This window comes from Zalophus californianus, chromosome 14 (genome assembly GCF_009762305.2).
Source record: "Zalophus californianus isolate mZalCal1 chromosome 14, mZalCal1.pri.v2, whole genome shotgun sequence".
In the NCBI taxonomy this organism is placed as follows: Eukaryota; Metazoa; Chordata; class Mammalia; order Carnivora; family Otariidae; genus Zalophus; species Zalophus californianus.
This window is the reverse complement of record NC_045608.1, coordinates 56,755,880-56,782,233: the sequence shown is the minus strand read 5'-3', so window position 1 is coordinate 56,782,233 and position 26,354 is coordinate 56,755,880. Positions and strand designations below refer to the sequence as shown.

Here is a 26,354-nt window from a genome sequence, read left to right as displayed (position 1 = left end):
TGCTTATCTCCCCTTTCACAAGAACACGGTACCCTTGGCTCCTAGGATCACTAACAATGCGTCGTATGACACAACAGAGGTAGGAGAGACGGGACATTTCTATAGATCTATTCATTTAATCTGTAGCTGGAATTTCTGCCAAAAAAACTAAAAGACTTAAAAATACGATAATCATCCTCTAACATAGTAAGGAGAGGCTAAATTATTTTATTTGTTATATAGTCTGTTTACTCTATTTCTCAATCAGAACCATAATCAATCATATTCATTCACTTGTTAATTAATTTGTTCAATGCACACAAACTCAGTAAATACAGGGAATGTGTCAAATGCACGGAATAAAAAAATGAACAGAATGCACACCCCTTGCCCTTATGAAATTTAGAGTTGGCTCCAGGAAAGCAGGGATTAGTCAAACAGTCACATATACATAAAATTTCACTGGTGATAACTGTTTGGAAGGGAGGTACACAGCAATATAAACATCTGTGTTACAAAGATCAAACTTTGTCAAAAAGGCTTCCCTGAAGAAAACATGATTTGAGGGGAAAATAAGCATTGGGGGCAGTGAGTAGCAAGGGCTCTGTAGCAGGAAGGAGCCCAACACTGAAAGGTCAGGGGATCCAAGACAAAAGAAGAGGAAACTGTGATATGAGATAAAACCGGAGCTGGATAAGAGTGGGCAGATTCAAGAGATATTCAGGGACAAACTCAACGGGATGCAAGGACAAATCAGATGGGGGGAAGAAGAGGAAATCCTGGCTTATACCACTGGATGCAGAGTGGTGCCAGTCATAGAAACAGGGACCAATAAAAGAGGACAAATTTTTGGAAGGAAGGAAGAAGCAAGATGGGAAGAAACTTAAGTTTGACTTTGGACATGCTGAGTATCAGGTAACCCTGATACCTTCAAGAAAAGATAGTAACCACAGCTAAGGATACAAAAGTTTGAGGACCAAAGGAGGGGTCTAAGGTAAAGATATGCGGACAGAAGCCCTTGCTCCTATGCTGGGGCAGACAGACTTTAAAAAAATCAATATACAAAACAATTTTTGTGGAGTGTAATTTCCCGCCTAGCGTGGGGCTGGATTTGGTGACTTGCCTCTAATCAACAGAATATGGTGGAAGTAATGGTGTGCGATTTCAAGGCCAGTCCTAAAACACACGTCCTCCTAGCTTTCTCTCAGCTCATACTCTGGGGAAAGCCAGCACCAATGTCAGAAGGATACTTAAGCATCCTTATAAAAAGGTCCACATGGTGAGAAACTGAAGCCTCCTACCAACAAGCAGTACTATCATGCCAGGCACGGAAGTGAACCCCTTTGGAAGCAGTCCCAATCAACCCTTCAGATGGCTGAAGCTCCTGCTGACATTTTGACTGCAATATCCAGAAAGATCCTGAATCAACACCACCCTGCTAAGGGGCTCCTGCATTCCTGACCCAAAGATAATACAAGATAAAAAATGTATATTGTTTGAAGCCATTAACTTTGGAGGTAATTCATCAATATTCATCAATATAGGATTTCAACAACAAAAAAGGCCTAGAAGGAAAATTCTTTAACCTAAAGATATTTAATGATAGGACTCACTGACTTGTCATGCATTTCTGTAACATAAGATGACTTATGCATCCTTACTTCAATTTGACATACTAGAGTCTAAGCAATAAGACAAGAAAAGGAATAAGGATGAGGGGAAGAAAAAGAGACAAAATTATCTGCAGACAGCATGATTTCTATACAGAAACTCTAAAAGAAATCAATAGATAAATGAGAGCTAATTCATGACTTCATCAAGGTTGCTGAATACTAGGGGCGCCTGGGTGGCTCAGTAGGTTAAGCATCTGCCTTTGGCTCAGGTCATGATCTCAAGGTCCTGGGTTCAAGCCCCACATCGGGCCCCCTGCTCAGCGGGAAGCCTGCTTCTCCCTCTCCCACTCCCCCTGCTTGTGTTCCCTCTCTTGCTGTGTCTCTGTCAAATCAATAAAATCTAACCACAACAAAAAAAGTAAACAGTACTGGGTCATCCTGATAATAATTTAAGGACAAAACTTTCCCAGCTCCTCAAAGGCAACTTCTATTCCAAACTTACCATTCTCTCTTTTCCTAACAGCTTTACCTTGCTGATATCCTTAGCAATGCCTTCTTTACATTTGTCTCTTTCTGAACTGCTTATAAATGGGAAAATCTATCTTGCTTTTTTTCTTTAATACCGAGTTCCTGAGACCCATCCATATGTTACATGCAATTACAGTCAACTAGTTTTCACTACTGAATAGTATTCCACTGGCTTGGCATACCACAGTTTATACATTTTACACTTAATAAACACGTGGTTCTTTCTAGGTTTGTATCATTACAAACAGTACTATTATGAACATTCCTAAACATGTTTCCTGGCACACACATGTAGGAGTAAGGGGTATAGGGCAGGGGTGATAAACTTCCGCAAAGGGCAAGACAGTAAATATTTTAGGTTTTACAAGACAGAAGATGTGCAGTGTAAGCATTCAACTCTGGTACTATACCACAAAAGCAGCCATAAATGACACACAATCAAGTAAGTGTGACAGTATTGCAACAGAACTTTATTTATGGACACTGAAATCAGAATTTCATGTAATTTCCACATTACAAATTACATAATTTTTTATTTCACAATTTAAAAATGTTAAAAACCTTTTTTAACTCATGAGTTTTCACACCAACCCCTGATCTAGAGTACACACGTAAGGGTATTAGATCACAGGGTATGCATATTTTCAATATGACTAAATATGACCAATTTGTTTTCCCAGGTGGTTGAAGCAAAATAGTAAGCAAAATGAGAGCTCTGGATGTGTTATATCCCTGGCGACACTTATTGATGTCAGACTTTCTTATTTTTTGACAATCTGGTGAGTGTGTAGTTGGTATCTTAACGTAGTTTTAATCTGCATTTCCCCACTGTCTCTGACATTACTGGTCATTCCATTTCCTCTTCTCTAATGTGCCTATAAAGTCTAGCCCACTATTCTATTCAGTGGGTTGTTCTGTCTTTTTCCAATTAGTTTATAAAGATCTTTGTGCAGTCTGGACTCTTAATCTTGTGTTGGGTACATGAACTCCAAGAATTTTTTCCCAGTTTATAGCTTGTCTTCTTAATAAGAGGTATCTTTTGTGGTTTACATTTTCTGCGTCTTAAGAAATTCTCTAGGGGTGCCTGGGTGGCCCAGTAGTTAAGTGTCTGCCTTCGGCTCAGGTCATGATCTCAGGGTCCTGGGATCGAGCCCTGCATCGGGCTCCCTGCTCAGCGGGAAGCCTGCTTCTCCCTCTCCCACTCCCCCTGCTTGTGTTCCCTCTCTCACTGTCTCTCGGTCAAATAAATAAATAAAAATCTTGAAAAAAAAAAAAAAGAAAAATTCTTCTCTATCTAGAGATCATTAAAAATAATGTTCTAATGTCTAAAAGTTCTTAAGTTTTACCTTTCAGGTTTAAGTAGAAATTCAATGTCACTTTCTTCCACGTGGATTACCAATTATCCTGCCACAATGTGTGGAAAGTTCATCCTCTTACTAAAGATGTGCATGCAATGCAAACTTTGTCATAAACTAGGTTTCCAGCATTCTATGTTCTGTTCCACTGGTCCATCTACCCTTAACACCACATTGCTGTCTCACTTATAGCTTCATAATAATTCTTGATATACACTAAAGAAGTCTTCTCACCTTGCACTACTTCTTGAGGAGGGTCTTGGCTACTTTTGACCAACTGATCTTCCTTAGGTATAACAACCATAATTACTAAAAATGATATTCCACCTATTGAAAAAAGAAATCTAGTAGTTAAAAGTTTACATGTCTATGGTGGAACAATTCTACTGTTAGGATTAAATTAAATTAAAAAATGATACAAGTCATAGAAAAGAAGTTGGTGATGAGTTCAAGTCAAGAGCCATTTAAAAGAAAAATTCCAGGGGCACCTGGGTGGCTCAGTCGGTTAAACGTCTGTCCCTTGGTTTCAGCTCAGGTCATGATCTCAGTATCGTGAGACTGAGCCTGGCGTGGGGTTCTGCGTTCACCAGGGAATCTGCCTGTCCCTTTCTCTCCCGACTTGCGCGCATTCTCTCTCTCTCCCTCCCTAAAATATATTTTTTAAAATGCTTAAAAAAATAAAGGAAAAATTCTGAAAATGTCTTACAAAATGACATCATTATTAAAATTAATGTACAGCACCTAACTTTTATGTCTACTATACTGTTGTTCTTTTTTTTTTTTAAGATTTTATTTATCTATTTGACAGAGAGAGACAGTGAGAGCAGGAACACAAGCAGTGGGAGTGGGAGAGGGAGAAGCAGGCTTCCCGCGGAGCAGGGAGCCCGATGTGGGACTCGATCCCAGGACCCTGGGATCATGACCTGAGCTGAAGGCAGCCGCTTAACGACTGAGCCACCCAGGCGCCCTATACTGTTGTTCTTAAAAAAAAAAAAAAAAGATTCAGTATTTTAGAGTCACAGTTCATTCCATGCTATCTGGATATTTACTGAGTCTTGACCAACTACATTCCTGATACCAGGTCAGGTACCATAGATAGTACAAGCCTGAAGGCAATGATCCACACCATGGAAGCCCTTATCACACAGTTTAACACCAATCTAAGAGACGCACCGTTCACATTACAAAAAGAAACATCAACTCAAGAAACCTGGTGGGAAAAAGGCATACAGATAGGGAAGTTCTAAATAGATTTATCAGAAGGCAGTATAAGATACTGAACTTTTCTGCAACAAGGTTTTCTTTTTCTTTTTTTTTAAGATTTTATTTATTTGACAGAGAGGGAGCACAAGCAGAGGGAGTGGCAGGCAGAGGGAGAAGCAGACTCCCCATGGAGCAGGGAGCCTGACTTGGGGCTCGATGCAGGGCTCCATTCGAGGACCCTGGGATCATGACCGGAGCTGAAGGCAGTCGCTTAACCAACTGAGCCATCCAGGCGCCCCTGTCCTTCTATTTTGTTCTAAAGAGCCCTGTAACTGCAGGACCCATACCTGTGGGTTCTTACTAAAAAGAAACTCCATGGTCAAGTAAATTAGGGAAATGTTATAGACTCTATATGCCCTGGGAGATTCATACTGCATATTACTGCCCTAAAGGTTCTGTGAAGTTCTGCAATAAAGAAACATATCTAACTTCATTAACTCAGAACTTCTCATTTTCAAGCATGGAACTTTCCTCATCTACTTTGTCTTTTTTGCACAACACAATACAGGTTTCAAATAGCAATAGATAAAGTAATAAAGATTGGTTTCAAATCCTGGAATCAGCCTATTTTTAAACAACAGGTTATTCTTTTTCTGCAAAACTGGTATTTCTGTGCATCTGCAAATTACATAAAAAAGAAATCCTATCGTGTTCACAAGGAAGATCTTCATAAAGTGGAGGTTAATTTTGTAATATCTTAATTTAACTGTTTATAGTTCATATTTCTGCACTATTCTTTAACATATATAACACACAGTTGTGGACAAAAACAGTAAATTCAGAAATCACCATTATACAAATTTTTAAAAGAAAATAATCTAAAAGAAGTGAAAAGAATTCTAAAAGAAGTGAAATTTAGCAACTATATTTGCTATTTTTTTCTAAGTTTAAAATATCATATTCTAAAAAATGTAACAGCATTAAATGTTACATTCAACAACACAACAGGATGCTGTAAGGAAAGAGTTAACACAGCAGGTCTGTTTTACTCAGGCCTTGCTAATCTGTGGGGGATGCCTGGAGCCATGGTAATGACCCCTGGCCAAACTCTGAGAACTAAACTCCTGGAATGTTCACAGTCACTGAGTAAGGATTTTAGAGGCAGTGGGTCAGGATGTATCAGGCTGTCAGCACTGTTTAAAGTAAGCATCAAGATTTATGATGTGCACCTGTATCTGGTCGGGTCCTAAGTCTTAGTCACCAGGGCTGGCCACAGAAAATCATGTCCATGTGATCCGCACAGAGGAAAGACACGGAATGTTTGTGTCTTATCTTCCTAGCATTCACCTGTATGTAGCTCTTCCCTGCTGTTCCTGTACTGCACCCTTTGCTGTAATAAACCTTAGCCATTAGTACAACATTATGTTAAGTTGGGGGAGTCCAGCAAATCAAAACTAATGGGCAGTCATGGGACCCCCTCCCCCCCCAAACAAACAATATTAAAGCATTTGGTTTGCCATAATAGCTACTTCTAAATGCTAAATGATCATAATCACAATCTGCTTAAATGAATAAACCAATGTACAGGATAAAAGTTAACACAGCAGGCACAAGATTACTATCCCTAGAAAGGCCTGGTTGCAAGGTGGGCCCTTGACTGGCATCTGGTAACTTAAATGATAATTCCCTACACTGATACAAAACTTACCTTAAAGGATAAGTGTGCCTAACTGTGCCTAATCTATTTGTACAAACAATATGGTTTGTGCAAAACACCGGCTTTCTTTCTGGGAGACTGAATTTTGGTACATGCTAGGCGGAGGGTGCCATCATGATCAGCCCCAATAAAAACACTGGCACTGAGTCTAATGAGCGTCTCCAGCTGGTAACACTTCACATGTTATCACAATTCATTGCTAGAGGACATCGTGTGTGACTCCACTGGGAGAGGTTCTTGGAAGCTTGTGCCTGGTTTCTTCCAGACTTCACCCCATGCACTCTTCCCTTTGCCAACTGCTTTGTATCCTTTCACTGTAAGAAGTCTTAGCTGTTATTATGACTATATGCTGAATCCTGTGAGTCCTCCTAGCTAATCATGAAACCTGGGGTGGCCGTGGGAACGCCCAACACAATCAGCATATTAAAAGAGAAGTGCTGAATAGGCCAAATGCTGAAATTCAAATCTGGGTTCAAATTTCAATTCCAACACTTGCTAAGCTATCCTAGCAATGTTACTCTTTATTTGCACAAACCTGGGGCTCTTCATTACTTTGAGGAAAATATGTCCACCGTACACTCCCTTTCACTAAATTAAACGAGGTAATGCACATCACTTATATGTCACAGCACACAGTAAATATTAAGTAGTATTTCTAGAGGTACTTTCTTAGACGAAACAAAAAATCAGGAACTTTTATATTTGTACTGATGCAATGATTACTCAAATGGCCATGCAGGGTACTGCAAAAAGAAGCTCAGAGGTAAACTTTAACTCTGAAATCTTCAACACTGATGATTCTACGAGTGATTTCCAGCCCACATGACAGGATTATTGAGTGAGCTCAAGCAGGTTAAACCCCATATAGTAAGAACCTTTTTATTCCTAAACTTGATATTCATCTAGTCTTCAAACTGACCACCTTAAGGAAATATGAATGCACTAATTAATTAGTACTGGGACTATGCTTGATGGTTACATTTCTCAAATAATTGAATTTGCATTTTAGTATAAGCCATTCACTTATGTATATATGAGGCATAAAGTCCAATCAACATACGTGTGAAACCTCCATAGCTGTAAGAGCAAGCCCCAGGGAAAAGAGAAGTGCAAACCTGAAGTCATTCACTCCCAGCTATCAACTTACCCCAAAGTGGTTTTTCAAATGAATTCATATCCCAAATCGACATGTCCCACATTTCCTGTTGAAAAATAAATTTCCTAAAATCAGATTATTACAGAATAACTCTATCCTCCCCCCTTATTACTTCAGCCACCCTATTCCACTGGACTTTAAGTCAGCCATACCAGAGGGCAAAACCGATATCTTATTTAGCTCCAATGCTGAGCACAGGCACATAATAGGTACTTCCCCAAACCTTGCACATAAAAGGTGTTCAGTTAATGTCTAGTATACGAATAAAATATTACTGAGCTCCAACATCAAGCTCAGTGGAAATACTATAAAAGTATCGTTCCTCCTCTTAGAAATCTATCAGAATATTAACTTTCCAGATGGGAAGGCCGAAGACACAGAGATAGCACCTGCAGCAGGTACTATTCTTTTTTTTTTTTTTAAGATTTTACTTATTTATTTGAGAGAGAGCGAGAGAGAGCACGAGTGAGAAGGAATGGGAAGCAGTCTACCTGCTAACCGACTGAGCCATCCAAGTGCCCCGGTACTGCTTATTTCTTATCCCCCCCCAACACACCCCATTTTACTCCAGTAGAACCCCAGCTGAATTCAGCTGATCATTCTCTGCTAGACTACCTATTCTTTATTCATTCAAGCTAGCCATGGCTGTTCTATTCCTCTTCCTGGTACAAGTGACCAAATCTCAACCAGCAGGACCCGAGGGGAAAACTGTTGGGTGCATTTAAGAAAAGTTATTTCTCTCAGAGGTGCTGAAGGAGAAATTATACTTATGATGGGGGAGCTTTTTATGTCTGGGGGCAGAAGCCATATGGGAAATATCTACAACTTCCTCTCAAATTTTACTGTAAATCTAAAACTGCTCTAAAAAGTTTTTTAAAAAAATTAAAGCATGAAAGACTTACACACAGAAAGGTGAAACAGCTTATACTGGAGTAACCCTCCCACAAACAATTAATTATAAACTCTGGCCAAAATGTAAAAACCACTACTGAAAAGTACTGGATAAGTTAGATAGGTGATGGTGATTACGGAGGGCCCTTGTGATGAGCACCAGGTGTTGTATGGAAGTGCTGAATCACTATACTGTACACCTGAAACTAGTATGTGTCAAGTAACTGGAATTCAAATAAAAACTTTAAAAAAAGAAATTAAAAAAAAATTAGAGAATCACTAGATAGCAACCAAAACACAGAAAAGAGAAGGCAACCCTTGAAACAGGGGGACTATACTAGCCGAGATTTGCTTTTTAATGGCTGCTTGCCTGAGGGCAGAGACCACCCTGCATTGTGTAAAGCAGGTAAAATTCAAGAAGTCACACTCTCATTGGCTTGTGGCATCAAAGGATGAAGGTCGGGGCTAGTAGAGCAACTAGAAAGTAAGGAAGAAAATCCTACATATGTTTATATATGTAAACTCCACCACAATCCTTAGCTGAGCCCTGAACACACAACACAGGAGACTCCAGAGGCCCCAAAGAAAAGCAACAGCTAAAATGGCTGAAAGAACTGAGCAAGAGATCAGGTGTTGCCCAGTGCAGCAGAAACAGAGTTTGGAATTTAGGTCCAGCCAGTTAACTGCCTGCTAGAACAACAAAGAATCAACACTCTTTCAGAGAAAACAAAATTATGAGGCACAAAAACATACTTACAACATTCAGTATACAATAAAAAATTACTAGACATGAAAATAAACAAGAAAATGTGACTATGGTAAAAAAAAAAAAGTCAGTATACTCTGGACACAAGATTATCCAGATGTTGGCATTAGTTGACAAGGGCTATAAAGCAGCTACTATCAATGTGTTCAAGAACTTAATAAAGGAAGAAATTTGATACTTAGTATAAAAAGGAACAATATAGGACCATGCAGAACACAAAAATACAAAGTCTGAGATGTAGAATTCACTTGACAGGTTCAACAGCACATTAGAGGGCAAGAAAATATAGGCATATCTTGAAGATACTGTGGGTTCAGTTCCAGACCACCATAATAAAGTAAACATTGTAATAAAGTGACTAACATTAATTTTTTGTTTCACAGTACATATAAAAGTTGTTTACATTATAGTTTATTAAGATGTGATAGTGTGTCTAAAAAAACTAAAGTACATATCTTAAAAAATACTTCATTGCTAAAAAAATGCTAACCATTATCTGAGCTTTCAGAGTCTCATAATCATTTTGCTGTGAAGGGTCTTGCCTCTACGCTGATGGCTACTGACTGATCAGGGTGGTGGATGCTGAAGGTGGCGGGGCTGTGGCCAGTTTTTTTTTTTTTTTTTTTTTAAGATTTTTTATTTATTTGACAGAGAGAGAGTTAGCGAGAGCAGGAACACATGCGGGGGAATGGGAGAGGGAGAAGCAGGCTTCCCGCCAAGCAGGGAGCCGGATGTGGGGCTTGATCCCAGGACCCTGGGATCATGACCTGAGCCGAAGGCAGACGCTTAAGGACTGAGCCACCCAGGCGCCCCGGCAATTTCTTAAAATAAGACAACAATGAAATTTGCTACTTCAACTGACTCCTTTCATGAACAACTTCTCTGTAGCATGCTAGGCTGTTTGACAGCATTTTACCGAAAGCAGAACTCCTTTCAAAATTAGAGTCAATTGGGGCATGCCTGGGAGGCTCAGTCAGTTAGGGGTCTGCCTTCGGCTTGGGTCATGATCTTGGGGTCCCGGGATCGAACCCCGCATCTGGCTCCCTGCTCAGCAGGGAGTCTGCTTCTCCCCCTCCCTCTGCCCCTCTGCCCCCCTTCCCTACTTGTGCTCTCTGCTCTCTCAAATAAATAAATGAAATCTTGAAGAAAAAAACAAAATTAGAGTCAATTTCCTCAAACTCTACCGCTGCTTGATCAACTAAATTTATATGATATTGTAAATCTTCTGTTGTCATTTCAACAATTTTCACAGTATTTTCACCAGGAGTAGATGCCATCTCAAGAAACCACTTTTCTTTGCTCATCACAAGAAACAACTCCTCATCTGTGCAAATTTTATCATGAGACTGTGCAGCAATTTAGTCACATCTTCAGGCTCTACTAATTCTAGTTCTCTTGCTATTTCCACCACATCTGCAGTTACTTCCTCCACTGATGTCCTGAACCCCGCAAAGTCATCCATGAGGGCTGGAATCAACTTCCAGAGTCCTGTTAATGTTGATATTTCAACCTCTTCCCATGAATCACGTATGTTCTTCCTAGCATCTAGAATCCTTTCCAGAAGGTATTCAACTGACTTTGCCCAGATCCATAAGAGGAGTCATTATCTATAGCAGCTATAGCCTTACAAAACATATTTCTTCAATAACAAGACTTAAAAGTTAAAAATACTCCTTGACCCATGAGCTGAAGAATGGATACTGTTAGCAGGCATGGAAACAAGGTTAATCTCATTGTGGTATCTCCATCAGAGCTCTGGGGTGACCGGGTCCATTGTCAATGAGCAGTAATATATTCAAAGGAATTTTTATTTTTTCCTGAGCTGTAGGTCTCAACAATGGGCTTAAAATAGTCAGTAAACCATGTTGTAAACAGATGTGCTGTCAATTCAAGCTTTGTTGTTCCATTTCTAGAGAAAAGGCACAGCATTTAGTGTAACTCCTGAGACCTCGGATTTTCAGAATGGTCAATGAGCGTTGGTTTCAACCTAAACTCACCAGCTGCATTGGCCCCTAACAAGAGAGTCAGCCTGTCCTCGGAAGCTCTGGAACCAGGCACTGACTTCTCCTGTCTAGCTATGAAAGTCCTAGATGGCATTTTCATCCAATAGAAGGCTATTTTGTCTATAGTGAAAATCTGTTATTTAGTGTAGCCACCTTCATTAATTACCTTGGCTGGATCCTCTGGCTAGGTTGTTGCAGCTTCTACATGAGCACTTGCTGCTTCACCTTGCACTTTTATGTTACAGAGATGGCTTCCTTCCTCAAACCTCGTGAACCACCTTCTGCTAGCTTCAGACTTCAGACTTTTCTTCTGCAGCTTCCTCACCTCTCTCAACCTTCCTGGAACTGAAGAGAGTTAGGGCTTGCTCTGGATTAGGCTTTGACTTAAGGGAATGTTGTGGCTGGTTTGATCTTCTATTCATACCACTAAAACTTCCTGCATTATCAGTAACAAGGCTGTTTGACTTTCCTATCATTCTTCACTGGAGTAGCACTTTTAATTTCCTTCAAGCACTTTTCTTTTACATTCACAACTTGGCTGGCAGATTACACCTAGCTTTCAGCCTATCTCAGTTTCAACATGCCTTCCTCACTCAGCTTAAATCATTTCTAGCTTTTGATTTAAAGAGACATGCAACTCCTTTTACTTGAACACTGAGAGGCCACTGTAGGGTTAGAATTGGCCTAATTTCAGGGCGCCTGGGTGGCTCAGTTGGTTAAGCGACTGCCTTCGGCTCAGGTCATGATCCTGGAGTCCCGGGATCGAGTCCCACATCGGGCTCCCTGCTCAGCAGGGAGTCTGCTTCTCCCTCTGACCCTCTTCCCTCTCGTGCTCTCTATCTCTCTCTCACTCTCAAATAAATAAATAAAATCTTTAAAAAAAAAAAAAGAATTGGCCTAATTTCAATATTTTTGTGTCTCAGTGATTAGGGATGCCTGAGGAGAGGGGGAGGAGAAGGGGAACGAACGGTCGGTAGGTGAAGCAGTCAGAACACACATAACATTTACCAATTAAGTTCACCATCTTATATGAGCACAGTTTGTGGCACCCCAAAACAACTGCAATAGTAACATCAAAGCTCACTGATCAAAGGTCACCATAACAAACATAATAATGAAAAAGTTTGAAATATCGCAAGAATATTTCAAGAATTACCAAAATATGACACAGGGACACAAAGTGAGTAAACACCATTGGAAAATGATGTCAACAGACTTGCTCAACGCAGGGCTGCCACAAACCTTCAATTTGTAAAAAACACGGTACCTGCAAAATGCAATAAAATGAGGTATGCCTGTAAAGGGTCAGTCAATTTAAAGATACATCAAAGCAAGTATCCAATCTGAAGATCTGAAAGAAAAAATTTTTAATGAACAGAAAGCCTCAGTGAGTTATGGTACAGTATCATAAGTTTAACACATGCAAAATCAAAGTCCCAAAAGGAGAAAATTATACAAAAATTATATTATTATACAGAAAAGTATATGCAAAAATAACAGCCGAAAACGTCCACGATTTGGAGAAAACATAAAATCGTAAATCTAAGCCCACTGAACCCTAAGCAAGATAAATACAAAAAAAATCCCAACTAGAGCACATCATATACAAAGTGCTAAACACTAACGATACAGAGAATAACCTGAAAGCAGCCAGAGGAAAAAAGACATACTATATACAGAGAAAAAGAAGTGGTTGACTTCTCATGACATGAAACAATTTTCAGGTCAAGAGAAGCCAAAACAACTCATCTCTTTGCAGACTTGCACTACAAGCAATGCTAAAGGAAGTTCTCCAGGCAGAGGGAAATGACACCAGATCTATAAGGAGAAATGAAGAACAGAAGCAATGGTAAATGTAGGAGTAAACATAAAAGCCTGATTTTTCCTTTTTTTTTTTTTTTTAATTTTATTTAGGGACACCTGGGTGGCTCAGTCGGTTAAGCAGCTGCCTTCGGCTCAGGTCATGATCTCGGGGTCCTGGGATCGAGTCCCACATCAGGCTCCCTGCTTGGTGGGAAGCCTGCTTCTCCCTCTGCCTGCCCCTCCCCCTGCTTGTGTGTTCACTCTCTCTCTCTGACAAATAAACAAATAAAATCTTTAAAAAAAATAAAAATTTCATTTATTTGACAGAGAGAGTACACAAGGTACAGAGCACAACGCTTAACCACTTAACCGACTGAGCCACCCAGGCACTCTTCCCTCTTGCTTTCTTAAAAGACATATGGCTGATTAAAAATTCTAACTTTGTACTGCATTAGTTTCTTAATATGAAGATGTAATATATGAAGAAATTAGAGCACACAATAGAGGTGGGAGTTAAGTGGAACTACACAGTTGTCAGGGACTTATATTTTATGTGAAATAGTACAACCTAGCACCCACTCATGATATTTACAACAAAGAGAAAAGAAATCCAAGGAGACTGAAATTAAGAATAAACTTTGTTAGCCCAAATTTCCAGTAAACAAAACAGCTTCTGGTAAAGTGTTAGAAGCATTATCTTTAAAGTTTTTAATAAAAGGATAAAAATGTATTTTATCACTTCTTCCTGTCAACAATGTACTAGAACTCCTACCCAGAAGAGTAAAACAAGAAAATGAAACAAAAGATTTAAGAATTGGAAAGAAGAAAAACAAAAAAAGAAAATGGTAGAAAAATCCAAAACAATAAAGACAATGAGAACTAATGAGAACTTTTAGCAAGGTTGCTGGATACAAGTTCAACATGCAAAATTCAATAAATTTTTTTTTTTTTTTAGAAATGATTCTTTTTTTTGTTTTTTTTTTTTTAAGATTTTATTTATTTATTCATGAGAGACACACACAGAGAGAGAGAGAGAGAGAGAGGCAGAGGAGAAGCAGGCTCCCAAGGAGCAGGGAGCCCGATGCGGGACTCGATCCCAGGACTCTGGGATCATGACCTGAGCCAAAGGCAGACGCTTAACCATCTGAGCCACCCAGGCGCCCAAAATTCAATAAATTCTTATCGCCAATAACTAGAAAATTGCTTTAAAAGATCTTTAAAAATTAAAAAGAATAGCATGCTCAAATATGGATGGTTTATCAAAGAAATAAATTCTCTCAATATTAATCTATATACTTAATACAGTTCCAATCAAAATCTCAATATAATTTTTTTTAATTTATTTATTTGACAGAGAGAGAGCGCACAAGCAGGCAGAGCAGCGATAAAGGGAGGGGGAGAAGCAGGCTTCCCGCTGAGTAAGGAGCCCGATGTGGGGATCGATCCCAGGACCCCGGGATCATGACCTGAGCCGAAGGCAGTTGCTTAACAAACTGAGCCACCCAGGTACCCCCTCAATATAATTTTTTTTTTTTATAGAACTTTAAAAGCAGGCTAAAATCACATGGAAGAACAAAGCCATGAAAGCCAATAAAATCTTGAACAGGGTGAAAGAACTCTGTCTACCACATATCATGCTACAGTAATTAAGTCAGTATGATACATGGGCAGAGACAGATTAAAGAACCAATAAAACAGAATGGAGAGTCCAGAATCGGACCACATGAATATGCAAACTTGATATACAACAGAGGTGGCACTACAAATCAGTGTGAAAAAGACGGGCTGTTTAATAAATGGTTCATCCACATGTAAAAATGAAATAAAACTCCTACCTCACACCATACAAAAGAACAATTCCAGGTGAATTAAAGATTTAAGGATATATGTTCTAAAACTTTAAAATAAAATAGAGGCAAATATCTTCATACCTTTGGGTAAGGAAGAATTTCTTAATACTCAAAAAACACAAACCATAAAAGGAAAAAGCAATTTCCACTACATGAAAATTAATTTTTTTAAAAAGATTTTATTAATTTATTTGACACAGAGAGAGAAAGCACAAGCAGGGGGAGCGGCAGAGGGAGAAGCAAGCTCCCCGCTGAGCAGGGAGCCCAATGTGGGGCTCCATCCCAGGGCCCCTGGGATCATGACCTGAGCCACTCAGGTGTCCCGAAAATTAATTTTTTAAATATAACCAAAGATGTCATCATGGACAGTCAAATGATAAACCAACATCTAGGGGAAAATATTCAAGAAAAGATTAGTATCAGAATGTATTAAAAACTTTTCCAACTCAACACTCAAGTGAAAAATGGCATGGTAATGGACAAATCAGAGGCAAGGAAAGTATATAGCCAATGAATATATGAAAATACGCTCAACTTCAGTAGTAGGCAGGAAAATGAATTTGACCTCACCAAACTGGCAAAACACAAGTGTTAGTAATAAAGAAATGTGACACTCATACAATGTTGTTCCAAGTGTAATAATTTGGCACAGCCACTTTGGAGAGCAATCCAGCAATATCTAGAATAGCTGAAGAAAACACTACCCCATTATTCAGTAATTCCACTTCAGGTACGTACCCTGGAGAAACTCTCACACATGTGTATAAGGAGACATGCACAAAGACGACAGCATTGTTTATAATGGGGAAAAAAAAGGTAACAACCTAGATGTATAGCAAGAGGAAAATGAAAAAATAAACCATGTAACAGAATAATATACAGGCAGTTAAAATTAAACTAGAACTACGTGCATCAATATGGGTAAACGCTGCTGAATGTAAAAAAGCAATATATGCAGGATATGTGTAGTATGTTCCATTTATATTCAGTTTTAAAGCATATTAAAATAAGACATTATTCAGAGACACAAACATATATTGTAAAGAAAGAATAATGTGCAGGAATATAATATACCAAATTCACATTATGGATATTTCTGAGAAGGGAGGGAAAGGCTTCAATAATACTGGAACTTTTTTTATGTAAAAGATCTAAACTGTGGCAGACTGCTACAATTTAGTTTCTCACCAAATTCCTATTTTCCTCTTTGGTCTTACAAATCAAACTGCTCTACTTCTAAGAGCGGCAATTTACACATCTTGGCCTGCACAGCAGATTAAGGTAGCCAATAAGATAAATCAGAAATCACTGGGTTGTGCCATGGGAAAGATACCGAAAGGGTAAGGACTTCACGGGGACATGTGCCCTTTGCCCTTACTCCTTCCTTTATTCTCCTGCCTGGGATAAGAACATGAGGGATGGAGCTGCAAGGACCTTCTCAGCAACCATGAGATGACCTTGAGAAAGAGAGCCACAAGCTAAGCACCGCAAAGCAGAAAGATAGAAGATGTCCAGTCTTGATGACCACACAGCTGCCATGTCCCGAGAGGAAAAAAGTCCTCTTTAAAGCACCTTTTCGGGGGGTGGGGGAAGAAGAGGTGTAGAGATCTTTTAAATGCAGCCAAACCTAATGCTAACTGACACAGAAGAAAATGGGGGGGGGGGGATGTTAACATAAGACATAGGAAAAAGATTCTGCTACTGTACTTTTCTATGTTTTTAATTTTTGATTAAAAAAATCTTTCACTTCCCAGATTTGAAACAGAGATTCTCAAATGTTAACCACAGACAACTGCTGGCCCACAGATCAAGAAAAAATACAAAGGCAACACATATAGTTTATGAGGTGGCCAACCAGAGTGGATAAAGAATTCACTAGAACAGGCCAACCACGCTTGGAGAGCACAGACAGCTACTACGGTACTGCCACCAGCGCAGCTACGGCCCCGTATGGATGACAAACAATCCCACAGCCTCCTGGCTCCGAGCTGCGGATGAGAAAAACCAAAAACAATTTGCAGACTAAATGGAAATCTCTGTTGTCATTCCCTTTCCCTATTTTTCCTTCTCCATGCATTCCCCAGAGCTCAGGGCCATAGGTTTCTGTCTCCACAACTGGATCATCTGGGCAAAAATATCACAAGACAATAGTACCCTCAGATGAAATGTAGTTGTCTTTTACAATTGTAAACAGGGAGGTTCTTTTGAGAACTACTTCACCTAAAACACTGTCTGATGTTACTTGGATATTAACTCAAGTCACCTTCTGGGATCTAAAAAGTTTTAAAATTTGCTCAAAAGACCAGATGAAAACACAAGTTTGAAATGAAGGTAGGTTTTAGATTTGGGCCCAAGATAACGGTCTGAAATAGTTAGTTACCATGTGAAAAAGAACAAAAGAAACAACAAAACTTGTTCACTTACTGGCCTGTTACAGAAAGATAATGATCTCGTCAGTCATGATTTATCACAGATACCACGCAGTGCAAAACATACTCTTCATTTTTCTTTCGGTAGTCAGCAATATGGTGGTACATTCGTTTTTGTGCATTTTTTTTCCTAATTTGATTTCTCACTTATTTTGTTTCTCCCTAATGCCACTTAATTTCGTTTCTTAGCTTATAACGTTAGTGGTTGTTCTGCATTCTCTCCTGCTGAATTTACTCACTTTCTGGCTCCTTGCCTTTTCTTTCTGTGAATAGCTATTCTCTGCCTCACTCCCTCAATTTGGTTTTCCCCTAGTCTCAGATGGCTTCTGCACTGATACTGAGATCCACACTAGGCCCCATCATCCCAAGAGCCTTTTCCTGGAATTTTTTTTTAAAAAGCCCTTTGGAGGTTTGCTTCCTGATTTCAGAACCAAAACAAAACAAAACAAAAAAACAAAAAACCACTGTGATGGGGATGTTTACATTTAAGAATGTAATAGAAAGCTAACAGGAAAATTATTGAAAAAAAAATCCCTAAAAGAATCCTGCTATAGTCACATCAATAACTCAAAACATTTCTTCTGCATTTTTTTTCAATTCCACTGAATTCTCAAAATTGTACTTTGCTAAACCTCTGAATACTTGGGTTCTCTCTCCTTCCTACTTACACTAAACAGTTGCACATGTTTTTCTTTATTACTAATAAAAATGTAACTAAAAGATAATTTTTTCTGCAGATGACCTTTTGCCACTTCAGATTTAGAGAATTTAAGAACTGGGTTCGCACACGAGCAGATTTTTTTCAAACACACATACTACATTACAACCTGAATTTAGCTTCCCTCTTATCACTATAAATTCAAGAGGAATAACTAAAACAGCTAAGATACATTTAAACATTATCAAAGAGCATATACCTTTTAATGAATATAAAATAATTTTACAGCTTTAATGAGAAGTACTAACAACACTGTGGAGAACAGTTAAATTTAACTATAACTCAGTTTTGCATTTTGCTGTGCTGTTAAGTGTAGTACTGCCTTATATACACGAAGTGTCTGATTACCAAAAAAAGAACAGCAAAGCAGTCTTAAAGGAGAAGATGAAAGCTTTACCTGATACAGTAAAGTTTATGGTTTTATGATAAAGAAACTTATCTCGAGGGAGAGTTATTTTAAAAGGAGCAAAGGAGAAAGGGAGAGAAATAATAAAAACTAGGTATTGTTCTATTTCTCCATAGAAGAGTTGTTTTTGTTTCATAGAAACCAAATGTAATGTGTGGATTTGACTTTTGAATCTATAAACCAACTCGGACATTTTAGGGACCACTGGGGGAAATCTGACTACACACTGGGTATTAGATGATACTGAGGAATTATTGTTAATTTTATCGGGAACAACAACAGCATTATGGATAGATTTGAAAAAATGTCATTTTTGAAAGATCCACATAAAGAATGTTAGAGGTAAAATGACATGATGTCTTGTATTACTTTAAAATACTTGGGGCTTGGGGGTCAGGGGTGGAGGGGATTGAGAGGTGAAGCATGTGTGGCACATCTTAACCTCTGCTGAATATCGAAGATGGAAACAGGTTTAAGGGGGTTCGTTTTACTATTTCTTCTACTTTTATATATGTTAGAATTTTTTGAAATACAAAGAAATAACTTTTAAGTTTGTTCCAGATAACTAAAAGCTAAGTTAGGATTATGAATGGATTTAACATCCTACTCTGGCAGGCCAAATATTGCAAGCATTAGTGTTTTGTGATTCACTTAACTTCAATTTAATAACACCACTTACTATATGCCAAGCATTTCACCAGACCCGGGAAAGCAGAGTTAGACAGTGTCCCCGTCCTTAGGGACACGACAGTCACCATGAATACCTGTGACAAAGGATTCCAGGTGGCCTGGAGGGCATGGAGAACAGGAGCCACAGACAGAAGACCGAGAGGAAAAATGTCAGACCGCTTGCAATGTCCCATACACATTACACCCAGGTATCACTGCTGCCCAAATGGGAGAGGAACCACTCATGAAGTTCTGTTTGTCTTCACACAAGTCTCCACCCCAAACATAAATGAATCCGAGTCTGTGGGTATAGGGTTCCTCTACAGATGACTGTGTATGAGAAAATTTTAGCCTAACAACAAACCTTTCAAGTGGGTTTTATATTCATGTTTCAGCTGAGGAAGCTGAAGAGTCATAGGTTCTAGGAGTCAGCAGAACATGCACATTTAGGGACGCCTGGGTGGCTCAGTTGGTTAAGCGACTGCCTTCGGCTCAGGTCATGATCCTGGAGTCCTGGGATCGAGTCCCACATCGGGCTCCCTGCTCAGCAGGGAGTCTGCTTCTCCCTCTGACCCTCTTCCCTCTCATGCTCTCTATCTCTCATTCTCTCTCTTAAATAAATAAATAAAATCTTAAAAAAAAAAAAAAGAACACGCACATTTGGAGAACTGAAAGGTCTAAGAGGTCAAGAAGAATCTGGAGAGTGGCACAACAAAACCAAAAAAGAACCAAGTTCTCAGAAAGGCGTTCTCCAGAAGGCTAACTGCTACAGAGGAAAGTTAAGTGACACTGCAAGCTGTATTTGTCAATATTTAGCAAGCTTCAGTGAGCTGGGTGATTTAAACATGACACTAAAAAACATCAGAGGGGGGACCCGGGTGGTGACTCAGTTGGTTAAGCATCTGCCTTTGGCTCAGGTCATGATCCTGGGGTCCTGAGATCACCCCTCGACAGGCTCCCTGCTCAGAGGGGAGCCTGCTTCTCCCTCTCCGTCTTGCCCCTCCCCTCTGTTCATGTGCTCTCTCTCTCTCAAATAAAGAAATCTTTATTTTAAAAAATTATAAAACAAAAAACACCAGAGGGTCTCATAAACTGTGCTAGGTAAAGAAATCAAACATTACTCAAGACTTCAGGATATTTCAAGCTTTACTACTAGGCCCATTAGCCCTACACTGTGGAAGGCTGGATAAAAAAATATCTAGAGTTCCTAGAGCTAGAAAGGCTTTTCTTTCCTTTCATGAAGACAGAAGTTAAAGAAGGAGAGGGAAAGCACAACAATGGTTACTTCGCACTTACTGAGTGCTCAGCCGTGTTCAGAGGCACTCTGTGGCATAATCCTCCCAGCAAGCGGTGAGCTAGGTACTATTACCTAGTGAGCTCATCACCTCACAGGGAAGAAAACGGACACTTTAAAAGGTTGGGTAATTTGGCCAAACTCACACAGACTTTGTGCCAGTAATCATGGTTAAAACCCATAAATCTGTACCCTTTGTAGTCTACCTCCAGGCTTATATAAATAGAATCATACTATAATGTATTCTTTTGCTACCTTTTTACTCCAGCATGTTTTTAAGATTTGTCCACACTACTAACAAAAGTTAATAGTTCACCAACTCTTCTTTGGTGCCACAGAGCAGGAGTTGGCAGACTGCTATTTTTATAAACAAAATTTTATGGGAACACAACCACACCCATTCTATTTCTTTACGAATGGTTTATGGCTGCTTTGGCACTATCACGGCAAAGCTAAGTAACCGCAACAACTGACTATATGGCCTGCAAAGCCTTCAATATTTACTGCGTGGAACTTTACAGCGAGTTTGCCGACTTCTGCCATAGAGTGTATTACAGTGGTGTACTTGATATTGTCCAAGTTTTACAATCAATGTCGTTTTCATTTGCATTTCCTCGTTGACAAATATTTAATGGCTGTTCATTTTTCTTCTATGAAATGGCTTTTCTATTGCCCATTTATTTTTCACATTCACATTACATGACATATATGACATATAGACGTGTGTATATAGACTGTGTACAGACATAAAGACATGGGTGTACATTACTATGATAAAAATTTTTTTGTCAATTGTATGTGAGAAATTCTTCTATTTTTGTACTTGTGACTAGTCTCTGCACTCTGTTGGAAAGGAGAAATAAAAGCTCTTAATTTTAAGATAGCCACATTTATTAACCTTTTTCTAAACAATTTTGCTTTTAGCATCTGGTTAAGCAAGCCTGAGGTTATAAAATACTCTAATATTTTATTCTGAAAGCTTATGTTTTTCATTTCATAATTAACTTTTTAATCCATCTGGAATTAGTTTTTTTAATATGGTGTGAGGTGAGAAATCTTTTTTTCCCAACGTGGCTAAATAACAATACCAACATCATTTACAGAGTATTCCATTCCGTATTCGATTTCTAACACTAGCTCTGTTATATACCATATTTCCAAGTATGTAGAGTTCTGTTTTTCACCTCAATTTTCTTCCATTACCTATTTGTCTATCCTTGCCCTATTATTACATGATCTCAATTACTAAAGTTTCACATTAAGTCTTAAAATCTAGTAGGACAAGTGGTCTTCAGAAATACCTTGGCTATTCTTGGCCAAATTTTAGACTTGTCAAATTCCACAAGAACAAAGAAATAAAAACCATACACTGAAGGGTTTTTATTGAAATAGTAATGAATTTATATATTAATGACAGATTAATTGATAAATTTACAAGACACAGTCTTTCTCCCTATGAACATGATTGGCCCCCAAATATATTTGGGTCTTCTTTAATGTCTTCCAATGTAACTCTTGCCACCTCTTTTTATATTTATTCCTAGGTAGCTTTTTTTTCTTAAACTGTTGTGAAATATCACTTTTTTTATTGCGAGCCATTAGGTTAGAGTAATAGAATTGATTTTACTAAGTTGATCTTATATTCAATAACTATTATAAGCCCTAAAGATTTATCTGTGGATGTGAATCTCCTTTGACAATATCCATATTGACTTTAAGGAAGACCATTTTGTTCATTCCTTATAGCCTTGTAAGTTTTTTTTTTCCCCACCAGTGTAATGCTGGAGAGATGAGATAGCTGATTTTTAAAGGAATGTTTTAAGAAGGTTATGGAATTTCTTTCCCACTCCTTAGGTTTTTTTATCCTAAAAGAATACTGTATTTTAATAAATGTTTTTCCTGCATCATTTCGGATGACACTTTTTTTAAAATTAAGAAATTTAGAAATTAACAGATTTTTCTAATGCATGACCCAGCTTGCCTTCTTGGAATTAAACCCTTTGTTCAATATGCAGTATTTCCTTCATACATTGCTGAATTCGGCTTCCCTAATTGCTTTTGATAGCCTCTTGCTCCTTAGCCATATCTTTATACTCTCTGAACCTATTAAACATTTATTTTCTATTCTGTACCTAACAACTAGACTATCTGCAGTTTCTGAATGCCTGACTATATGGTTTCCTAGTTCAGCTGATTAACTCATGGTGACTTATTTGAAGTGTTTTTGATTTTTGTAATTGTGAGCTCATGTTCCTAGAAACTTTTATCTGTGTCAACTCCCTGAGGTCTGTGTTCCCCATATTCCTTCACAGACAATTTGCTTCTCAGGCCTAACAACCTGAGACCACTTTCACAAAATTCTTGGCTTGGGTTTTTTTGCTCCATTCAAGTAGTATGAGCTCCAACCCCAAATCCAGTGAAAGAGAACTTCTCAAGAATTTCTCAAGAACACTTACCTCTCCAATGAAAGACAGACTGAGACAGGGAACCCTCTTTAACCCACTCAACATTTCTCCCCACAAGGTGGGACAAATGTTTCATTTTTTTCCCCTAGTTTACCCACCAACATCTTTCAAGGAGTTTCAGCTTTACACACGGTCTCTGCATCTTCTCACCTTGCTTGGTCCCTAGACAATACCTAGTACCCCAGAGTCACCCTGCAAAATCCAAAGCTCTAGGCTTCCGGGGATCTACATATACCAGACCCCAGCATAGCAACCACTATCTCCCTGGATTCAAGATTTGTTTTTGACCCCTGAGGAGTTCCTTACTTGTCAGCTCAACTATGTATTTTTAAAAATATTTTGAATATTTAGTCCAGTATTTTTAATGTTTCATAAAGGGGAACTTAAAAAAAAATCTGTAAGGTACCACATTTCTAGAAACTGAAGCCTCTAAACATTTTGAATAGTCTGCTAGCTGAGCATTTTTCCCCAGAAGAAATTTATCTCTACTCCTAAAAGCGAAAGGAAAAATAATTCATGTTCAATTAACAAATATCTGCCAAACACTGTTCTAGGCACTTGCATAACTCAGTAAATTAAACAGAGATTAACACATTCAAAAAGTCTATGAGGGAGGAGAGGTGCAGACAGCAAAAAAAAAAAACCAAAAACCTAAGTAAACTGAATTATATCATAGAAGGCAGTAAGAGCAATTGGAAAGAAGAAATCGAGGGGTCGGGTAGAAGGATCAGGAATAAGGGGTTGGGGGGCACTGCTATCTTCAACAAGGCACCTATTACTATATATTTCCCAGACAACGTTATAATAATTATTTTTTATTAACCATAAAATTACAAGAAACTATGAGTATTTTTCTCTTATTTGTTTGTTTATTTGACAGAGAGAGACCCAGGCTTCCCATGGAGCAGGGAGCCCGATGCAGGGCTCGATCCCAGGACCCTGGGACCATGACCTGAGCCAAAGGCAGACGCTTAACGATTGAACCACCCAGCTACCCCTACTTTTCTCTTCTCTTGATGTGAAGTACGATGGCAAGCAACCTACAGCCTTGTTAATACTATAGGACTCCACCCACTTCAAAGAAATTGCAGCACGTTTTAATATCAATAATTGGAGATGATGCTCAAAAAGTTATGCTACCTATTCAAAAAATAAAACTGAAATAAATGGAATTTTAAAATAAACTTATGGGGGCACCTGGCTAGCTCAGCTGGAAAAGCACGTGACTCTTGATCCTAGGGTTCAAGCCCCACACTGGGTGTAGAGATTAAATAAACTTTCATAAAATGTATAAAAAAGTAAACTTATGATGGGATCAAAGCAGGCACTTAAATACTGACTGAAACAGTTAAATGAGTATTATCTTTCATATTTCTAAAGATACTTAGAATTTAATTATAGCCATTAGACAGTTCGTATAAATGTTAAATTTACCTAACCGAGAAGGCAATTAGTCCAATTATATCTCATGCTATCTTTTATGGAGAGGTACCCTATTTATAACTCTTTAAAACAGGCTTTTCTCTTTCCATAAGAAGAATCATGTCTGAAATTGACTTATTAAATCATGCCTTACAATATTTAACTCCAAGTCCCAGATAGTACTTTTCAGTCCTGTAATTATTTTATTTATTTATTTGACAGAGAGAGAGAGCGCAAGCAAGCACCAGCAGGGGAGCAGGAGAGGGAGAAGCAGGCTCCCCACTGAGCAGGAAGCCCAATGTGGGGCTTGATCCCAGGCCCCTGGGATCATGACCTGAGCTGAAAGCAGACGCTCAACCTACTGAGCCACCCAGGCACCCCAGTCCTATAATTATTTTCATTGCTTTCTCCATATCACTCAATTTTTCCTTCCATGTCTTGGAAGGTAGACAATAAAGCTGGAGCTTTATAAACACTGTTATAATTATATACAACAGATGATCTCTCTCTCTTTTAATGATACAGGTAATAAATAATGACGGTAATGAATGAATGTTCCAGTAGAGTCACTTTTATTTGTCAAATAAAACATCCTAAGGACAGGACCAACAAAACAAAGATTTACTTGCAACAACAGAAGTTTTACAGGAAACTTGCGACCCTCTTTTTCAAGACAAAAAAAAAAAAAAATAGAAATGGTTCCATGTAACAAAATAAACTAACTTTAGTGTGCTGCCTGAGGCAGGCAAATAACAGCAGTGTAACACAGTACCATGCAAAAAATCAGCTGGTGGTAACAACGCTTAAAGCTCTGTCCAAGCTCCAGTCTCACTCCTGCTAGCTGCCGGCCATTCTCTTCCCCTCTCCAGATCATGAGAACTCTTCCTGTATTTGGCAACTAGAATTAGACTTTCTCCAGCTCCTACTTTCATCTTGATTGGGCCTTGACCAAATTTTATTTTATATATTCTCAGACATACAAATTGTCCAAAAAACCTGAGTTAGATGATGTCTAACAACGTAAATACTTTTATAAAGTTGCTGCAAATTTTAGTTACTTTTTTTTTTTAAGATTTTATTTATTTATTTGACAGACAGAGACACAGTGAGACAGGGAACACAAGCAGGGGGAGTGGGAGAGGGAGAAGTAGGCTTCCTGCTGAGCAGGGAGCCCAATATGGGGCTCAATTCCAGGACCCTGGGATCATGACTCAAGCCAAAGGCAGACGCTTAACGACTAAGTTACCCAGGTGCCCCTCAGTTACATTTTCTTACTTAAACAAAACTGAAAAAGTAAACCTCAGAAACAAAACTAGGCCTCTGGTTGCAATCAAATCTTTTTATGAAAGCAAACCTATGATATTGTACTTAAAGGAAACTGGACTTGACAAAATATTAATACAAGTATTCCAATGCTTAAAATGATATAAAACTTGGTATAAAGAGCCACAAAAGAAATTACTGAAAGGTAAGCTATGGTAAAGTGGAAAATCTCCAAGTATGCTCACCTGCTTCACTCTCTCACACACAATATTCCCATGCTGGAGGTATTGAACCCTTGGTTCAATTTAGCAGCTTAGCCAAGGAAATGAGAAAGTAAAAGCAGGGCCCCAGGGTCCTCCCCTCTCCTCCCTAACTTCCAACACATAAGCACCTTTATCCGTCCCATACACTGAAGCTTGGTAGAAGATACCTTAAAATGCACTCCTGCTACCAAAAAGTTTTAAAACCATCTACCTACTGCAGCAGATCTTAAAATGGTAATACACGGACCACCTCCAGGGGTCCTCAATATCTTTTTAAGGAGTCTTCAAGGTCAAAACTATTTGTAAAATAATACCAAGTTATTATTTGCCTTTTTACTCTCATTCTGTCTTAAGTAGCTGAGTTCCAGAGGCTACATGACATGTGATATCACAACAGAATGAATGCAGAAGAAGATACAAGAATCCAGCTCTGAGAAGCCAGACATTAATGAGATTTATACAAATGTAAAACAAGGACGCATTTCTCACTAACTTTGTTTTGAAAGCAGTTCTTTTCAGGGATGCCTGGGTGGCTCAGTTGGTTAAGGTCTGCCTTTGGTT

The 26,354-nt window shown here is 38.7% G+C and overlaps 1 protein-coding gene across 4 annotated transcripts in view; it reads right to left on the bottom strand.

The window, feature by feature from the left end:
• Nucleotides 1–26,354, bottom strand: part of GALNT1 (polypeptide N-acetylgalactosaminyltransferase 1) — a 125,082-nt gene that overhangs the window by 71,388 nt on the left and 27,340 nt on the right. Inside the window, exons 1-2 of one of the 4 annotated variants that reach the window (XM_027575532.2) lie at nt 12,479–12,497; nt 7,543–7,597 (exon numbers count right to left, since the gene is read on the bottom strand). The gene's annotated coding sequence lies outside the window, so the exon portion shown is untranslated. Of the gene's footprint in view, nt 1–7,542; nt 7,598–11,377; nt 11,528–12,478; nt 12,498–26,354 lie in introns of those variants that run through there. The other 3 variants (XM_027575534.2, XM_027575531.2, XM_027575533.2) reach the window with 3 other exon arrangements.